Source organism: Pseudophryne corroboree, chromosome 10 (genome assembly GCF_028390025.1).
Source record: "Pseudophryne corroboree isolate aPseCor3 chromosome 10, aPseCor3.hap2, whole genome shotgun sequence".
Lineage (NCBI taxonomy): Eukaryota > Metazoa > Chordata > Amphibia > Anura > Myobatrachidae > Pseudophryne > Pseudophryne corroboree.
Genome location: NC_086453.1, coordinates 290,295,592 through 290,314,522, shown reverse-complemented (window position 1 = coordinate 290,314,522; position 18,931 = coordinate 290,295,592). Strand labels below are relative to the sequence as shown.

Below are 18,931 nucleotides of genomic sequence, written 5' to 3'. Positions count from 1 at the left end.
GTTTAAAATTGCTGCCCAGGGCGCCCCCCTTGCGCCCTGCACCCATCAGTGCCTGCCATGTGTGTTGTGTGTGGGAGCAATGGCGCGCAGCGTTACCTCAGAGAAGATCTGAAGTCTTCTGCCGCCTCTGAAGTCTTCTATCTTCTCATACTCACCCGGCTTCTATCTTCCGGCTCTGTGAGGAGGACGGCGGCGTGGCTCCGGGACGAACTGCGAGGGGAGACCTGCGTTCCGACTCCCTCTGGAGCTAATGGTGTCCAGTAGCCTAAGAAGCAGAGCCTATCACTTAAGTAGGTCTGCTTCTCTCTCCTCAGTCCCACGATGCAGGGAGCCTGTTGCCAGCAGTGCTCCCTGAAAATAAAAAACCTAACAAAATTCTTTCTTTCAGAGAAACTCAGGAGAGCTCCCTGTAATGCACCCAGTCTCCTCTGGGCACAGTATCAAACTGAGGTCTGGAGGAGGGGCATAGAGGGAGGAGCCAGTGCACACCCATATCTAAAGTTCTTTTTAGTGCCCATGTCTCCTGCGGAGCCCGTCTATTCCCCATGGTCCTTACGGAGTCCCCAGCATCCTCTAGGACGTAATAGAAATATAGAGCATGGAGAAAGACGGGCGATTATAACTACACAGTGACACCGGTTCTCAGGCTCACTAACGAGTCAGAGCTCCATGCTGCAGTTTTAGTGCCCTTTTTACATGAGCCTACTGAATTGTTTAATGGGCACAAGTAATGGGCGCCCTATGGGCAATATTCAATTGTTTTCCAGATGTGCGCGAGTGCCGCAGGCACCTATTATTTCTGCTTGCACCCTCCCGAGGTGGCAAGCAAAATCCACCCAAAAGCAGTGGGCCTGGTACGTTGGATGGGTTGGCCACTTTACATATCTAAACCCGGTGCATTTGAGCATTACATGCGCAATAATTAATGGGCACCTACTGCACTCACGGCCATCAGAAAATAAGTGACTATCACCTGTCTGATGCTCTTCACGTACTGGATCCCTTTATGCACAGGCACCCAAAAACAACTGAATTCCCCTCTATAGGTCTCTATACTTTGGACGGTGTGCACTATTATTATATATTTTTACTTATATGGTGTCACAAAGGCCGCACAGGGGCGTATATGGGGGTAAGACCTACTAAGTGCTTAAGTACAAAATGAAACACACACACATATATATATGGACTAGATAAATTCCTAATTGAAAGAAATATCCAAGGATACAACATTTTTTTTTTATACGAAATTTTATAATACAGGTTGAACTCAATGGACATTTGTCTTTTTTTTCAACCTCAACAACTATGTAACTGTATATGGTTTGAGAATGAAACGTCAGGGCAAAGTGACACCCAGATAACGGACTTACCCATTGTTGGTGACTGTGTGACCTGCAATACGGCCGCACGCATCAACTGTTCTTGTCTTCCAATGTGCAATTGCTTTTTTGCGCGATCATATTAGTAAACTTTAGGCACACGTTACAATCCGATCAGATAAACGGGGAGATTTACCAAAGCTTGGGGAGTACAGAAGGGGGAGGGAAATAAAGGGGGGAGAGATAAAGTAGCAATCAGGCTATCTGCCATGTTACACGCTGCAATTGAAAAAAAAAAATGTCAGTTAGGAGCTGGTTGTTTGGTACTTTATCTCTCTCCAATGCTTAAGTTGGGTACACACTGGAGTGATGGGCATTTGTTCCGACATGGGAACAAATGCCCTTGAGCCCAGATTGAGTGTACACACTGGAAAGAGTTTAATGAAGGAAGTAGGATCATGCTCTGTCCTTCATTAGGTTAAAAACAAGTTTGCAAGTGATATTGCCAAGTATGATGTGCAGCACAGCAAACCTAGCGGAATCACCCGTACACTCTGGGGGTCATTCCGAGTTGATCGTAGCTGTGCTAAATTTAGCACAGCTACGATCATGAACTCAGACATGCGGGGGGACGCCCAGCATATCAGTGCAGTCTACCCCCCGTAGAAGTGCAAAGGCATCGCACAGCGGCGATGCCTTTGCACTTCAAGAGTAGCTCCCGGCCAGCGCAGCTTTAGCGTGCTGGCCAGGAGTTACTCTTCGCTCCCCGGCCCGCAGTGGCTGCATGTGACGTCACGCAGCCGCTGCGGGCCACTCCCTGCACGGTCCAGCCACACCTGCATTGGCCAGACTGCGCCCATGAAACAGCGGCCAAACGCCGCCATTTCACCCCCTCCCGCCCATCGACCGCCTCTTCCTGTCAATCAGGCAGAGGCGATCGTAGCGCAACGGCGGGCAGCCATGTGCCGGCGCACTGCGGCGCCGGCGCATTTCTGACCCGATCCCACCGCTGCGAAAAACTGCAGCGTGCGATCGGGTCAGAATGACCCCCTCAGAGCGATGTAGATTTGTTGTTACGAAACAGCAAATCGGCCTCAAAGTGCCAACCAATCAGCTTCTGTGTTTTTCAAACACAGCCTATAACAATGGCAGTTAGGAGCCGATTGGCTGGTACTTTCTCTCTCCCCCAAAATGATTGATTGCATCACATACCAGTTTTCATACAGCAGAGCAGAAAGGTCTTATCAGCGCGTTTAATTTCTGTGATCGTTTTACGTTTAATAGCTTAGTCTTTTGTATGGTGTACACTTATTTTGCCACATAACTGGCTAATCTTAGCCAAGGTAAAAAGCCCCAGAACAAAAGACACGTCATCATGAAGAGCCCTAAAGATAAGTTACAGAGGCGGGGATTGCCCAAGAGCAGGATGTTCTGTTATTGCTTCTATCCTCAGGCTGAGCGCAGCGACAGGCGAGTCATTAGCTCAGAACGTCTGTGTGTGACACAATGACCCCAACTTTCGTTTCATTTCATAAGGTATATCTTTATGGCTGCCATCAAAAATTGTGCGGCCTGGGACTGACAAAATGGGCGCCAGACTGTAGAAAGTATATGAAGAATACAAGGAATATATTAGAAATATCTTCTTTGTATTATTCTAATCATTTTTATAGTCAAAACTCTGGAGTAAAAAGCAGGGGTGTATCTTGGGGTCCGGGCGCCCCTGGCAAAGTAAGGGACTGGCGCCCTCCATATTTGAAATAGGGAAGGTGCATGTGCAAAAAAGGGACATGATCTTGTGGGAAAGGGGCATGACCATACAATAGTTCCCCCAATTCAAATTATGCTACACAGTAGTAACCCTTATACACATCATGCCCACACAGTAGCAGTTCCCTTTACACATTATGCCCACATAGTAATTCTTATAACACTGAGGAGACATCAGCAGTGCCTGACCTGGCTGAGGAGGCAATGTCACCCAATGCCAGATAGTATAATCAAATAGTAGTGCAAAGAAGTGCAGTGCAGCGCACTACCCAGTGGTGCAAGTAGAAAAAAAAAATCTTAGTGGTACTGTGTGTATGCGCACATCGAAAAAATGGGTGTGGCCAATGAAAATGGGAGTGTGATACACACATGACCCAATAGTGCAGTGCCAGATACAAATATGCCCCCAATAGTGCCAGATACACACATGCCCCCACAGTGCCAGATATGCCCCCACAGTGCAAGATACACACATGCCCCCCACAGTGCCAGATACACATATGTCCCCACAGTGCCAGATACACATATGCCCCCACAGTCATAGTCCCCATCCCCCTCCCAGCACATAGCCATAGTCCCCTCCCAGTAAATAGCCATAGCACCCACCTCCCCAAGCAATAGCTGTAGCCCCCCCAAGCACATAGCCGCAGTCTCCACCTCTCCCAACACAGTCATACAGTAATCCCACCTCCATTGCATCACATAACAATAGTTCCCTGCCAGCATAGATATCCATAGTCCCCCTCCCTGCACATAGCCATAGTCTCCATCCCCCCTCCTAGCACATAGCTGTAGTCTGCCCTTAGCACATAGTAGCAGTCTCCCCCACTCCCAGCACATACATAGCCTCCCCACACAGCACATAGCCCTAGTCCCCACCCCACAACATCCCAGTAGATAGCCGCAATGTCTGGCAATACCTGCTGTGCCGAGCTGCTTGTGTATTGTCTGGGATGGAGGGCGGAGGATCGCTCTGCAGGCAGGAGCTGGCGCTGGTGTCCGGCACCCCAACAAACTACGTGAAGAAACTGAAAATAAACTACAGCTCCCAGCAGCCCTTGCCGCCGGGAGCTCCCGACAGCAAGGGTTGCTGGGAGCTGTAGTTTATTTTCAGTTTCTTCCCCATAGTGCACTGTGGTGCCGGACACCGGCGCCAGCTCCTGCCTGCTGAGCGATCCTCCGCCCTCCATCCCAGGCAATGCACAGGCAGCTCGGCACAGCAGGTACTATGACACTATGGTTTAAGGGATTACACCCATTAGCCGAGACACTATGGCTTAAGGGATTCCACCCATTGGCCGAGGGTGGCACCGTCGAGCGGCGCGCCCTGCTCGGCTGGTGCCCCTGGCGAGTGCCATCCTGGCCAATGGGTAGATACGCCCCTGGTAAAAAGTCTATGGCAGGTGAGGCAGTGCCCACCCTGCCTATCTTTTCTGTACATCTCTAATCAAAACAAAGTCACCAAATTTCCAGGCGTTTATACTGTTGCACCTTTGCATAATGCCCACATGTACCCTTTGGCTCATATATTGGGGTAAATGTACTAAGATGTGAGTTCTATTTAAGATGGGCTGTTGCCCATAGCAACCAATCAGATTACAGGTATCTTCTAGAAGGTGCTAGATACAGCAAATGAGAAGTAGTAACTGTTTGGCTGCTAAGGGCAACATACCATCTTAAATAGAACTCCCATCTTAGTAAATTTACCCCACTGTGTATAAACAGTAAGTAGGTCGACATGGTTTCTAGGTCGACAGGGACTCTATGTCGACATAAGGGAGTTTTTTTAAACTTTTTTGGTGTCGTTTTCTCTGTACAGTGACCGGGAACCCCAATTAGTGCACAGTGTCCCCTCGCCATGCTTCGGGCAAGGTGCCTCGCTGCGCTCAGAACAGGTTACCGTTCCCAATTGTAGTCCACGTGGATCGTAAAATAAAAATTTTTTGAAAACCCCATGTCGACTTTTTGGCATGTCAACCTAGAGTCCCTGTCGACCTAAAAACCATGTCGACCTACTTACCGTCGACCTAAAGACCGGATCCCGAAGTAGACATTGTGCATGAAATGATGTGCAGGAACGGTAAGCTGTTACAATACCGCTAGTCAGGTTCCCGGGGGTCACAATGCTGACGCAGGAATACCGGCGCCACAGGCTATTCTCCCTCTATGGGTGTCCAGTGTGGTGAACGCAGCGAGTCCGCTAGGTGCTGTCTAGCGCTCGCCCCGTTGCGGGCATACTGGTGGCCAGGACGGCGCTGTCGGTATACTGACGGCCTGCAGGTATTTCATACTGAACCCGCAGGAACTGAATTTAAACCCAAGGCTCTGGAAGTAAAAATTTTAAATAATCCCAAATTTTTATTCCGTGGCACCCATGTTCCAACTAAGGGAAACCATATAAGAAATCCTGCTCACCAGGAGGACCCCGCTATGCACTTTACGCGGCTAAATGCAACCTTCTGGTCACGATCAGCGTGGAAAAAGCCCAAACAACTGAACTGCGCTCCGCAATCTCCCTTCACTTTGGACATTTCGGGAGACTAGGCAAATATGCATTCAGGACCTGATATCTGGATACCACCAACACACTGACAAAAGTAAAACTATTGCTGCGTCTCAGTAATTAAGGAGGACATTTACTAAACAGTGATAAGAGCAGAGAAGTGAGCCAGTGGAGAAGTTGCCCATGGCAACCAATCAGCACTGAAGTAACATCTATAATTTGCATACTATAAAATGATACAGAGCTACTGATTGGTTGATGGAGCCACTTCTCCACTGGCTCACTTCTTCGCTCTTATCACTGCTTAGTAAATGTCCCCCTTAGTTCCATACACAGACACGATCAGCAAGTGTTCCTTTATACAGTTACTTAGGCCACATACGTGTGCTGCAGAATCCATCTCTTGTTGTACCAGCATGATTTCCTAACCTTCCCTTCCAGCAATAGGAACGGCTATTTTGCTGCAGATCTTAATCACATCTGCATAATGGGCTTTATTCAGATCTGATCGCAGCAGCAAATTTGTTAGCTAATGGGCAAAACCATGGGGGTCATTCCGACCGGATCGCACGCTGCAGTTTTTCGCAGCAGTGAGATCGGGTCTGAACTGCATATGCGCCGCGACTGCAATGCACAGGCGCGTCGCTCCCTGGCGACGGCTGTCGCCAGGGAGCGACAGATCGAAGAAAGCGATCGCACCCGTGACCGCAAGAAGACTGACAGGAAGAGGTCGGCCGGAGGCGTCAACTGACCGATTTCAGGGAGTGTCCGTCCGAACGCAGGCGTGCCCAGCTGTTTCGAGGGAGGGATCCTGACGTCAGGTCCGTCCTGGATGATCACAGCGGGTGAGTAAGTCCCGAGCTGTGCAGAAACTGCACAAACTTTTGTTTGTGCAGCTCTCTGCACAAGCGAGCACAGCGATTCCCACCATCCCTGTCGGCGGCGACTACCTGATCGCAACAGTGCGAAAAGTAGCCTGCTGGCGATCAGGTCGGAATGAGGGCCCATATGCACTGCAGGTGGGGCAGATGTAACATGTGCAGAGAAGGTTAGATTTGGGTGGTGTGTGTGTGTTCAAACTGAAATCTAAATTGCAGTATATAAATAAAGCAAGCAGTATTTATCCTGCACAGAAACAAAAATAAGATTTTACTCACCGGTAAATCTATTTCTCGTAGTCCGTAGTGGATGCTGGGAACTCTGTAAGGAACATGGGGAATAGCGGCTCCGCAGGAGACTGGGCACAACTAAAGAAAGCTTTAGGACTACCTGGTGTGCACTGGCTCCTCCCACCATGACCCCCCTCCAGACCTCAGCTAGGATACTGTGCCCGGAAGAGCTGACACAATAAGGAAGTATTTTGAATCCCGGGTAAGACTCATACCAGGCACACCAATCACACCGTATAACTCGTGATACTATACCCAGTTAACAGTATGAAACATAACTGAGCCTCTCAACAGATGGCTCATAACAATAACCCGTTAGTTAGGCAATAACTATATACAAGTATTGCAGACAATCCGCACTTGGGATGGGCGCCCAGCATCCACTACGGACTACGAGAAATAGAATTACCGGTGAGTAAAATCTTATTTTCTCTGACGTCCTAGTGGATGCTGGGAACTCCATAAGGACCATGGGGATTATACCAAAGCTCCCAAACGGGCGGGAGAGTGCGGATGACTCTGCAGCACCGAATGAGAGAACTCAAGGTCCTCCTCAGCCAGGGTATCAAATTTGTAGAATTTAGCAAACGTGTTTGCCCCTGACCAAGTAGCAGCTCGGCAAAGTTGTAAAGCCGAGACCCCTCGGGCAGCCACCCAAGATGAGCCCACCTTCCTCGTGGAGTGGGCTTTTACTGATTTAGGATGCGGCAGTCCAGCCGCAGAATGCGCCAGCTGAATTGTGCTACAAATCCAGCGAGCAATAGTCTGCTTAGAAGCAGGAGCACCCAGTTTGTTGGGTGCATACAGGATAAATAGCGAGTCAGTTTTCCTGACTCCAGCCGTCCTGGAAACATATTTTCAGGGCCCGGACTACGTCCAATAACTTGGAATCCACCTAGTCCCTAGTAGCCGCAGGCACTACAATAGGTTGGTTCAAGTGAAAAGCTGATACCACCTTAGGGAGAAACTGAGGACAAGTCCTCAATTCTGCCCTATCCATATGGAAAATCAGATAAGGGGTTTTATATGACAAAGCCGCCAATTCTGATACACGCCTGGCCGAAGCCAAGGCCAATAACATGACCACTTTCCACGTGAGATATTTCAGATCCACGGTTTTTAGTGGCTCAAACCAATGTGATTTTAGGAAACTCAACACCACGTTGAGATCCCAAGGTGCCACTGGAGGCACAAAAGGGGGCTGAATATGCAGCACTCCCTTTACAAAATGTCTGAACTTCAGGTAGTGAAGCCAGTTCTTTCTGGAAGAAAATGGACAGAGCCGAAATCTGGACCTTAATGGAACCCAATTTTAGGCCCATAGTCACTCCTGACTGTAGGAAGTGCAGAAATCGACCCAGCTGAAATTCTTCTGTTGGGGCCTTCCTGGCCTCACACCCCGCAACATATTTTCGCTGTGATAATGGTTTGCGGTTACTTCTTTCCTGGCTTTTATCAGCGTAGGAACGACTTCCTCCGGAATGCCCTTTTCCTTTAGGATCCGGTATTCAAACGCCATGCCGTCAAATGCAGCCGCGGTAAGTCTTGGAACAGACAGGGCCCCTGCTGTAGCAGATCCTGTCTGAGCGGTAGAGGCCATGGGTCCTCTGATATCATTTCTTGCAGTTCTGGGTACCAAGCTCTTCTTGGCCAATCCGGAACCACGAGTATCGTTCTTACTCCTCGTTTTCTTATTATTCTCAGTACCTTTGGTATGAGAGGCAGAGGAGGGAACACATAAAACCGATTGGTACACCCACGGTGTCACGAGAGCGTCCACAGCTATCGCCTGAGGGTCCCTTGACCTGGCGCAATATCTCTCTAGTTTTTTGATTAGGCGGGACGCCATCATGTCCACCTGTGGCCTTTCCCAACGGTTTACGATCAGTTGGAAGACTTCTGGATGAAGTCCCCACTCTCCCGGGTGTAGGTCGTGTCTGCTGAGGAAGTCTGCTTCCCAGTTGTCCACTCCCGGAATGAACACTGCTGACAGTGCTAAGACGTGATTTTCCGCCCATCGGAGAATCCTTGTGGCTTCTGCCATCGCCATCCTGCTTCTCGTGCCGCCCTGTTGGTTTACATGGGCGACTGCCGTGATGTTGTCTGATTGGATCAGTACCGGCTGGTTTTGAAGCAGGGGCCTTGCCTGACTTAGGGCATTGTAAATGGCCCTCAGTTCCAGAATATTTATGTGTAGGGACGACTCCTGACTTGACCAAAGTCCTTGGAAGTTTCTTCCCTGTGTGACTGCTCCCCAGCCTCGAAGACTGGCATCCGTTGTCACCAGGACCCAGTCCTGTATGCCGAATCTGCGGCCCTTTTGAAGATGAGCACTCTGCAGCCACCACAGTAGAGATACCCTGGTCCTTGGAGACAGGGTTATCAGCCGATGCATCTGAAGATGCGATCCTGACCACTTGTCCAAGAGGTCCCACTGAAAGGTTCTTGCATGGAACCTGCCGAATGGAATTGCTTCGTAGGAAGCTACCATTTTTCCCAGGACTCGTGTGCAGTGATGCACCGATACCTGTTTTGGTTTCAGGAGGTCTCTGACTAGAGATGACAGCTCCTTGGCTTTCTCCAGCGGGAGAAACACTTTTTTCTGTACTGTGTCCAGAACCATCCCCAGGAACAGTAGGCGTGTGGTAGGAACCAGCTGTGACTTTGGAATGTTTAGAATCCATCCGTGCTGTTGTAGCACTTCCCGAGATAGTGCTACCCCGACCAACAACTGCTCCCTGGACCTCGCCTTTATAAGGAGATCGTCCAATTACGGGATAATTAAAACTCCCTTTTTTCGAAGGAGTATCATCATTTCTGCCATTACCTTGGTAAACACCCTTGGTGCTGTGGACAGCCCAAACGGAAGTGTCTGGAATTGGTAATGGCAATCCTGTACCACAAATCTGAGGTACTCCTGGTGAGGATGGTAAATGGGGACATGCAGGTAAGCATCCTTGATGTCCAGGGATACCATGTAATCCCCCTCGTCCAGGCTCGCAATAACCGCCCTGAGCGATTCCATCTTGAACTTGAATCTTTTGATATATGTGTTCAAGGATTTTAAATTTAAGATGGGTCTCACCGAACCGTCTGGTTTCGGTACCACAAACATTGTGGAATAGTAACCCTTTCCTTGTTGAAGGAGGGGTACCTTGACAATCACTTGCTGTGAATACAGTTTTTGGATAGCCACCAACACTGCCTCCCTGGCAGAGGGAGTTGCTGGTAAAGCAGATTTTAGGAAACGGCGGGGGGGAGATGCCTTGAATTCCAGCCTGTACCCCTGAGATACTACTTGAAGGATCCAGGGATCCACCTGTGAGAGAGCCCCCTGTGCGCTGAAATTTCTGAGACGGGCCCTCAGATGCAGGAAAAACTACTGGTAGTTTTTTCTCACCAAACACCAAACATAATACCCTTTTTTGTGGTACCTGGGGTACTATCAGAAATGTGTAATACATTTTTCATTGCCTCAATCATGTAACGGGTGGCCCTATTGGAAGGTACACTAGTCTCATCGTCGTCGACACTGGAGTCGGTATCCGTGTCAACATCTGTGTCTGCCATCTGAGGTAGCGGGCGTTTTAAAGCCCCTGATGACATTTGAGACGCTTGGACAGGCACAAGCTGAGTAGCCGGCTGTCCTATGTCGTCAACCTTTTATGTAAGGAGCTGACACTGTCACGTAATTCCTTCCATAAGTCCATCCACACAGGTGTCGACCCCGCAGGGGGTGACATCACATTCACAGGCATTTGCTCTGCCTCCACATCATTATCCTCATCATACATGTCGACACAGCAGTACCGACACACAGCACACACACAGGGAATGCTCTGACAGAGGACAGGACCCCACAAAGCCCTTTGGGGAGACAGAGGGAGAGTATGCCAGCACACACCAGAGCGCTATATACACAGGGATATCACTAGACAGAGTGTTTTCCCCTATAGCTGCTTGTATTATATATACTGCGCCTAAATTTATTGCCCCCCCTCTCTTTTTTACCCTTTCTGTAGTGCAGGACTGCAGGGGAGAGCAAGGGAGCGATCCTTCCAGCGGAGCTGTGAGGGAAAATGGCGCCAGTGTGCTGAGGAAGATGGCTCCGCCCCTTTTTCGGCGGGCTTTCTCCCGCTGTTTGTGTAAATCTGGCAGGGGTAATTTACACCTATATAACCTCTAGGGCTATATATGGTGTCAGTTTTGCCAGCCAAGGTGTTAATATTGCTGCTCAGGGCGCCCCCCCCCAGCGCCCTGCACCCATCAGTGACCGGAGTGTGTGGTGTGCATGAGGAGCAATGGCGCACAGCTGCAGTGCTGTGCGCTACCTTGGAGAAGACAGAAGTCTTCAGCCGCCGATTTTCCGGACACTTCTTGCTTCTGGCTCTGTAAGGGGGACGGCGGCGCGGCTCCGGGACCGGACGACGAGGTCGGGTCCTGTGTGCGATCCCTCTGGAGCTAATGGTGTCCAGTAGCCTAAGAAGCCCAAGCTACCACCAGTTAGGTAGGTTCGCTTCTTCTCCCCTTAGTCCCTCGTTGCAGTGAGCCTGTTGCCAGCAGGTCTCACTGTAAAATAAAAAACCTAAATTATACTTTCTTTCTAGGAGCTCAGGAGAGCCTCCTAGTGTGCATCCAGCTCGGCCGTGCACAGAAATCTAACTGAGGTCTGGAGGGGGGTCATGGTGGGAGGAGCCAGTGCACACCAGGTAGTCCTAAAGCTTTCTTTAGTTGTGCCCAGTCTCCTGCGGAGCCGCTATTCCCCATGGTCCTTACGGAGTTCCCAGCATCCACTAGGACGTCAGAGAAATAACCTACCCAAACCTAACTCTCTCTGCACATGTTACATCTGCCCCGCCTGCAGTGCACATGGTTATGCCCATTAGCTAACAAATTTGCTGCTGCGATCAGATCTGAATTAGGCCCAATGTACAGAAAGTGCCTGGGGAGCTATAACCAAGATCTCAGGCTTCAGTCTTGGTGTGCTACGCCCTCCCTGTGCAAACCTGTATTTGTGTACAGGCACACAAGCCTACATGATATGAGGGTGTTTCTCAGCTTGTAAACAAAACCGGATAACACTGCTCCCCCGCCTCCTCTAACCTAATCCACATACTTGTACAGTGTTGGGATGGTCCTGTCCCCAACTCCCTCTGCTGGGTCAGTGACTCTGCTCAAACATCTCTGCAAGTCAACTGGAACTTTCAAGGCATTAACACACAAAGATATAAACATTTACATAGATTTACGACAGTCACACACACACACACTACATTGCCTAAATTTCTATACAATGAGCATTAAGCCATGAAGTTACACACATGCATTTTTCATACAATTTTAAAGGGAGAAGAAAAAAAATGCTAGCAGGCGCCGATTTTCTCACATACATGAAATGTATTTACAATACAAGTGCCATTAAATCATACTTCCATCTTAATGATGTTGGCTGCAGATTTCATCCAAAATCTGGCAGCTATGGTTAGCTTTAGCCGGAATACATATGAAAACCCGGCAGTCGGGATGGCGGCAGTTACATGACCGACCGCAGTATCCCGACACTGAAGATCCCAACATCATAGGGGGGACGGACAGCTATGACTAACCCTCCAGTAGTGTTGCCTATGGCTAACCCTCGGGGGTGTTGTCGGCTGTGGCTAACCACTCCCCTCAGTGTCTAACCCTGTGTGATGTACATGTGCAATAAGGAGGCAGAATTTTGATAAGTGGTCAGATTGTTGAAGAATAACGCTGAAAGGTCGTGAATTTTTCCCATAGAAAAAGCATTGAAAGGGGGGGGGGGGGGTTGCTTTTTCCCTGTGGGTTGTAAATTGCGGCGAAGCCCGTAACAATTTATTTCTGCTTGTATATTGTATACTGAAAGTTTACTGTGGGCCTAATTCAGAGTTGAACGCAGCAGTAAATTTGTTAGCAGTTGGGCAAAACCATGTGCACTGCAGGAGGGGCAGATATAACATGTGCAGAGAGAGTTAGATTTGGGTGGGGTGTGTTCAAACTGAAATCTAAATTGCAGTGTAAAAATAAAGCAGCCAGTATTTACCCTTCACAAAAACAAAATAACCTGCCCAAATCTCACTCTCTATGCAAATGTTACATCTGCCCCCCCCCCCCCCTTGCAGTGCACATGGTTTTGCCCAACTGCTAACAAATTTGCTGCTGCGATCAACTCTGAATTATCCCCTGTATCCCGAATGTTTACACGTGGGCATACTCCTGTTAGGTTTACCAGGCTTACAGAGTTCCACCAGCCCTGGATCCTGCCCATTTATATATACAATGCAGTCCCTGCCCCAGACATGTAGCATATTTTGATATAAGGGTCTCCGATTCCACCTTTCTACAGCAGATCCTGTCCTCAACCAGCTTAACATTCACTGATAACAGTATCAAATGTTATGTAAACACCACTGTTATTATTTCAGAACTACTCTGATTCTCTGACCCAGATCCTATTGGAAAGTACATGTGTAAAGCATATTTTATAGTAATACCACAAACTGCTATATTTATCAGTGAGAGGCATTAGGCAAACTGTACAGCTACCAGTATATGCTTGCAGGGTTTCTTTGATGTTGATCTATTTAATCTATATATAATGACACATGGGCCATTGACTCTAGCCTGTAATGCAGGTCTTCAATATATACACACATTCAGCCATACATTATGCATTATTGCAGCACAGACAGAGAGAACGGCTACGGAGAGCGCTGTAAAGGGTACTGGGCAGTTCCCAATAAATACGTACTCACAGATACTAAGAATTGCAGCCTGCATACAGGACAAATGCAGCAGAACTGTGCAAATGTCCATATGTACACACTGATTATCATAGAGCAAGTAACACGACAGGGTGCAAATCACTTACACCACCTTATAAGACTGCACAAGGGAATGATGATATATGGCATAGGTTCTCAAACTAGGTCCTCAAGACCCCAAACAGGTCAAGTTTTCCAGGTCTCCTCACAGATTCCACCTTTGGATTTTTTTAAAATGTGTCAGTGAGTAATGAATACACCTGTGCACATAGTGGGTGTTCCGGAGAACTGTGGGAACTGTTTGGGGTCCTAGGGCTGAATTTGAGAACCTCTGGTGTATAGTATGTAAGCTGTCACAGCAGGGCCCTCCTCCCTCATTCTCCCTCTAGTACGATCCATAGGGTCTATTTAGTAAGCTTTGGAGAGAGAAAAAGAGGAAAAAGAAAGCACCAGACAATCAGCTCCTAACTGCCATGTTACAAGCTGTGTTTGATAAATGACAGGGGCAAGCTGGCTTGTACGTAATCTCTCTCCACAGCTTAGTAAATAGACCCCCATGTCATCTTCTCCCCTGATAGTTTTCTTGCCCATAGCATGGGTACAAGATTCTTGCTACTGAATTTATTCCTCCCCTTATTATATGGCTTATAAATAAAAGTTTTGTTATTATTATTAAGTCTACTCATCTATTTGATAAATAATGGTGAAAAAAAAGTTACTTTGAACTGTACTCTTTACAATAACCCCTTCTTAATCAGAAACAACAAATCCAAATATGCCCAGTTATTAGCAAACCATAATAAGGCTTCCTATTGGTATACAAAAGGTGTTTATATAAATTTATCTACAAGCAAATCTGCAATTACAGCCCAGCAGGGGTAAAAGCATAGAACATGGGGTGCAATCATATATATATATATATATATATATATATATATATATATATATATATATATATATATATATAATTTTATTATGTTAGGTATTATTATGAGTTTACTGTGTTAGAAATTTTACCCCATCAGGTTTTGTACAAGCCACAAAGAGACATGTAACATAAAGGAACACAAGCTAACAATAAAGTAGGTTGTTCTATTGTGTATCCAGCATTCTGCCCTCCGGCTAGTGAGGAGGGGTGATTCCTCTGCTGCAATAACTAATACAACAGTAACCAGAACTTATTCCGGCAGATGCCAGCACTGCAGCGTAACATGAGATTACTCATTAAGAACTCCATTACCAGTCTCAGTGCAGTTTGCACAATCAGGTCTAATTGTTAGAAAACAAACGCTGACAGAGAACACACAGCTCTTGTGTTGTGTCATCAAGGGGGACACAGCAGAAGAGACAATTCATGAGATCTCCTCCTACAGCAACCCCAGGACAGTGACAGCAGAACCAGTCCACCATGCACGCAGAGGGTTAATAACAGCAGTGACCCGTGCAGAAAGCCCCGTGCATCCGCACAGCAGAGTTCTCAGCGTTCTACGCGGGGAGATAGCAATGTCCTTACCTGCCGCGTGCTCCAAGGGCCCCTGACGGGACAGAGAGGGGTAGTGCAGCCTGGAGGGGCCCCTCACATTATCCTGCAGGGGACATTACTGTGCGCTGGGCAGATAAGCTCAGTCCTCAGCCTGAAGTCTTCTCCATTCCCCTCACTCACTTCCTGTGTCTCTTCCCTCCCAGTACAGCCCCATTGTACAGTGATGGGAATGTGACATCACTCAGGTGTGTACAGGACAGAGTAGGGCTGAGGGAGGGAGGACTGCGGGGCTCCTGCCAAACTGGAATTACCCGGCTCCTGCTCTCATTGCAGACTCGGGCTGGAGCTACATGTTTATATTATCTTTCTTTATATATAATGAATAATGTTACATCTACCCCTATATAGTTGTAAGTAGGCTTATTATACTGTCTCTTTTAACCGGGACACATGAATTACACAGGCTCTGCGGCTGGCTTAATTCAAGCCTGCATTTCACCTGGTTTAGTCAGCCACAGAACCTGTGTAATTCATAAGTGTCCTGGTTTAAAGGGATAGTATGGTAAATCGAGTTATAAAACTTTTGTTATATGGTGAAATTGCCAGTACAGTGCTCACCTAACGTTACAGTGAGATAGAAGATTTATAGCAGCATCCGCACAATGTATATGTGATCAGTCGCTTATTTTATTCATTTTGGAAATAATTGAATCTATTTCTTCCTGGTTTGGAACTAGTTATAAGAATTTAAATGTACACCCCCCAAAAAGATGCCATTATTGCGTTGCCATCATTCCCTATTATTGCAATGTACTAAAGGGCCTATTTATGAAACGTATTACCCCTGAAATTTATGCTGAAGCTGCAGTAATGAAATATACAGAAACCGTTAGCTTACCTCCCAAAATGACGCTCTCCAGGAGGAACAGAATGCTCTGCTCCTGGACTTCCCTCTTAATTTATGATTGCTATCACCTGTGCTGAAACACCTTTCTTATCCATTAACCTCTTCAAAACAGGTGCTGGCAATCACAAATTAAGCGGGTAGTCCAGAAGCAGAGCATTTAGTCCCTCCTGGAGAGGGTCATGTTGGGAGGTATGCGCTAGTTAGCAAGAGTGGTCTTCTAAAATTTAACAAGCTCTGAAAAGCAAACTTTTGGAGATTGATCCCCTATAGCAGTGGTTCTCGGGCTCGGTCCTCAGGAGCCCAAACAGTGCATGGTTTCCAGGTCTCCCCACAGAATCGCTCATGAAATAATTAGCTCCACTTGTGCATCTTTCTTAAATGTGTCAGTGAGTAATGAGCACACCTGTGCACCTGCTGGGTGACCTGGAAAACGTGAACTGCTTGGGGTCTTATGATCTAGAGCAGGGGCAGCTGCAATGTGGACCACACATTGCATGGGGGTTAGCACATGTAAACATACATATAATCAGGGGCTGGCTGGCAACTTTTAGCCTGGTCGGCAAATACAATCAAGTGGCCCTGGCTTTTGTTCCGGCGCACAGCAATGGATCTACATGGCTGCCTCATCAAGCCCTCCCTGATCTCCTTGATAGCCCACTAAATAACTGTCTCATTGAGTCCTTCCTGCATATATAGGGGCAGATGTATTAACCTGAAGAAGGCATAAGGAAATTATAAACCAGTGATAAGTGCAAGGTGATAAACGCACCAGCCAATTAGCTCCTAACTGTTAATTTACATATTGGAGCTGACTGGCTGGTGCGTTTATTACCTTGCACTTATCACTGGTTTATCACTTCCTTATCCCGTCTCCAGGTTAATACATCTGCCCCAGAGTACCACTGAGCCCCTCGCAGCTGACACTGATCCCCCCCACAGCTCACACTGCCCCTCTCACTGCCCCCTAACAGCACTGACTGACCCCCTCACAGCACTCACTTTTCCTTTTACTGTCCACCTCACAGCACTCCCCCCTTCACTGTCCACCTCACAGCACTCCCTCCGGTCAAGGGACTACTAGCACACGTTGGTTCTTACACTGAAAAGAAACATACATTTGTCCCAACAAAAAAATACACACACATTGCTCTCCACAGGGAAAAAGCACCCAATTGACCCACACAGAAACCATACAAAAGCAAATTAGCCCCTACAGAGAAAAAAAGCAAACACATTGTCCCCCACATGAAAAAATCCTGTACACATTGGCACCTACAGGAAAAATATAAGCCACACATTATTTGCTCCAGCCCCCATACAAGTCTGAGCTGACCTATCGGTAGCAGAAGAGAAGAGAGGAGTTCCCAGTCCCTCCCTCGTCATTAGCCGTGGATGGCACACGCCGTGACTGCAGCCTCAGTGTCTGCGGGGTAAAGTTTAGTGTTTTGCAGGGTAAAATAATTTGTGGTGCAGGTTTGGAAATTGACAGGGTAAGAAAGTCTGTGGGGCATATGTGGTGGTTGACAGGGTAGAGTTTGTGGGGAAGATGGGCTGGGTGACAGGATGAGAGAGTCTGTGCCGTAGATGTGTTGAGTGACAGGGTGAGAGAGTCTATGTCTTTAGGGCAGATGTGGTGGGTGACGGGGTGGGAGAGTCTGCAGGCAGATGTGGGTAACTGGGTAAGAGAGTCTAAGGGGCAGATATGGTGGGTGACAGGGTACAGGCTGTGGGGCAGATATGGTGGGTGACAGGGTGAGTGTCTGTGAGGCAGATGTGGGTGATGGTGAGAGAGCCTGCAGGGCAGATGTGGTCAGTGACAGGGTGAGAGAGTCTACAGGGCACATGTGGTCAGTGACAGTGTAAAGACTGTGGGGCAGATGCGGTGGGTGACAGGGTAGAGTCTGTGGATTAGATGCGGTGAGTGACAGGGCAGAGTCTGTGGTCATGAGTAGGGCAGGACCCGTGTAATGGGGCAGTGTAAAGGGGTCCCATTTACAGCATAGGAAGATCCGGATTTTCCGGCGCATGGAGATGATGTCATCTCTATGTGCCGGCAGGAGAGTTCCTCTGCAAATGGGTGCAGTGTGAATGGTGCCAACCTAGGAATACCTGGGTCAGCCCCGTGGTGTGAAAGAGGTGCTTGCCTGGGGAGTCCTGTGCGCTGGACTTAAACCTTAGGAATGTGTGGGACCCATCTGATGAGGTGACCTTACCGTGGTAGGTGGGTCCATATTTTTGGCCAAAAATTATGCTAAGAACTCAATTGTACTCCATGTTAAATTGTAGAATTTATCATAAGTGTTCTAATTACCAGCGTTGTTACTAGTACTTAGAGTGTGCACCTGCATTTTTTTTCTTTATTTTTATGTCTGGCACTACAAGTCTCAGCATGTAGGCACTTATTATGTTTAGCAGTAGGGTGTTCAGTCCAGTCCCCCCACCCCACCATGCACCTGCGCAAAGTGCACAGTAACAAAACTGTCTTATATCTCAGACAATTTTTACGTTTTACACTAATTTGCTATTCAATGAAGAATTTAAATAGCAATAAAGAGATTAGAATATCATTGAGAAAATCTGACATGATGAGGTTTGTAGGACAATATGTGACACAGGGCTGTAACTAGGCGTGTGCTAGTGGTGCCTGGCACACAGCGCAGATGCGCTGGAGGCGCAGGACCACCGGTAACACCTACCAGGTCACTCCGCCACCGCTGTCGCCGCACTGTGGTGTCCTGGCTGCGTCTTCCTGCCGTTACTGGCCGGCCCCCAGCTGCATTGTCTGGCTACCTCTCACATAGGTAGCCGGGCAGCACTGCAGCCCCCCCCCCCCCCCTCCGCTCCCCACGTGTGCTGGGAGAGATGACGCCTCTCCCAGCCCGCCCCCAAACCATCCACAATGCCCTGCGCTGCGAAGATGGGAAGGCGTAGGGGCAGGAAGACGGAAGAGGAGAGGAGAGGCGCATCTATCATGCTCGCTCGTCACAGATGGTGA

At 48.1% G+C, this 18,931-nt stretch overlaps 1 protein-coding gene across 4 annotated transcripts in view; it reads right to left on the bottom strand.

Annotated features, from left to right (window-relative positions):
• ARHGEF16 (Rho guanine nucleotide exchange factor 16) overlaps positions 1 to 18,931 on the bottom strand; it is a 207,985-nt gene that overhangs the window by 160,157 nt on the left and 28,897 nt on the right. The window contains exon 1 of one of the 4 annotated variants that reach the window (XM_063943349.1): positions 15,928 to 15,986. The exons of 2 other annotated variants lie outside the window; for them this stretch is intronic. The gene's annotated coding sequence lies outside the window, so the exon portion shown is untranslated. Of the gene's footprint in view, positions 1 to 15,059; positions 15,415 to 15,927; positions 15,987 to 18,931 lie in introns of those variants that run through there. One more of the 4 variants, XM_063943348.1, reaches the window with a different exon arrangement.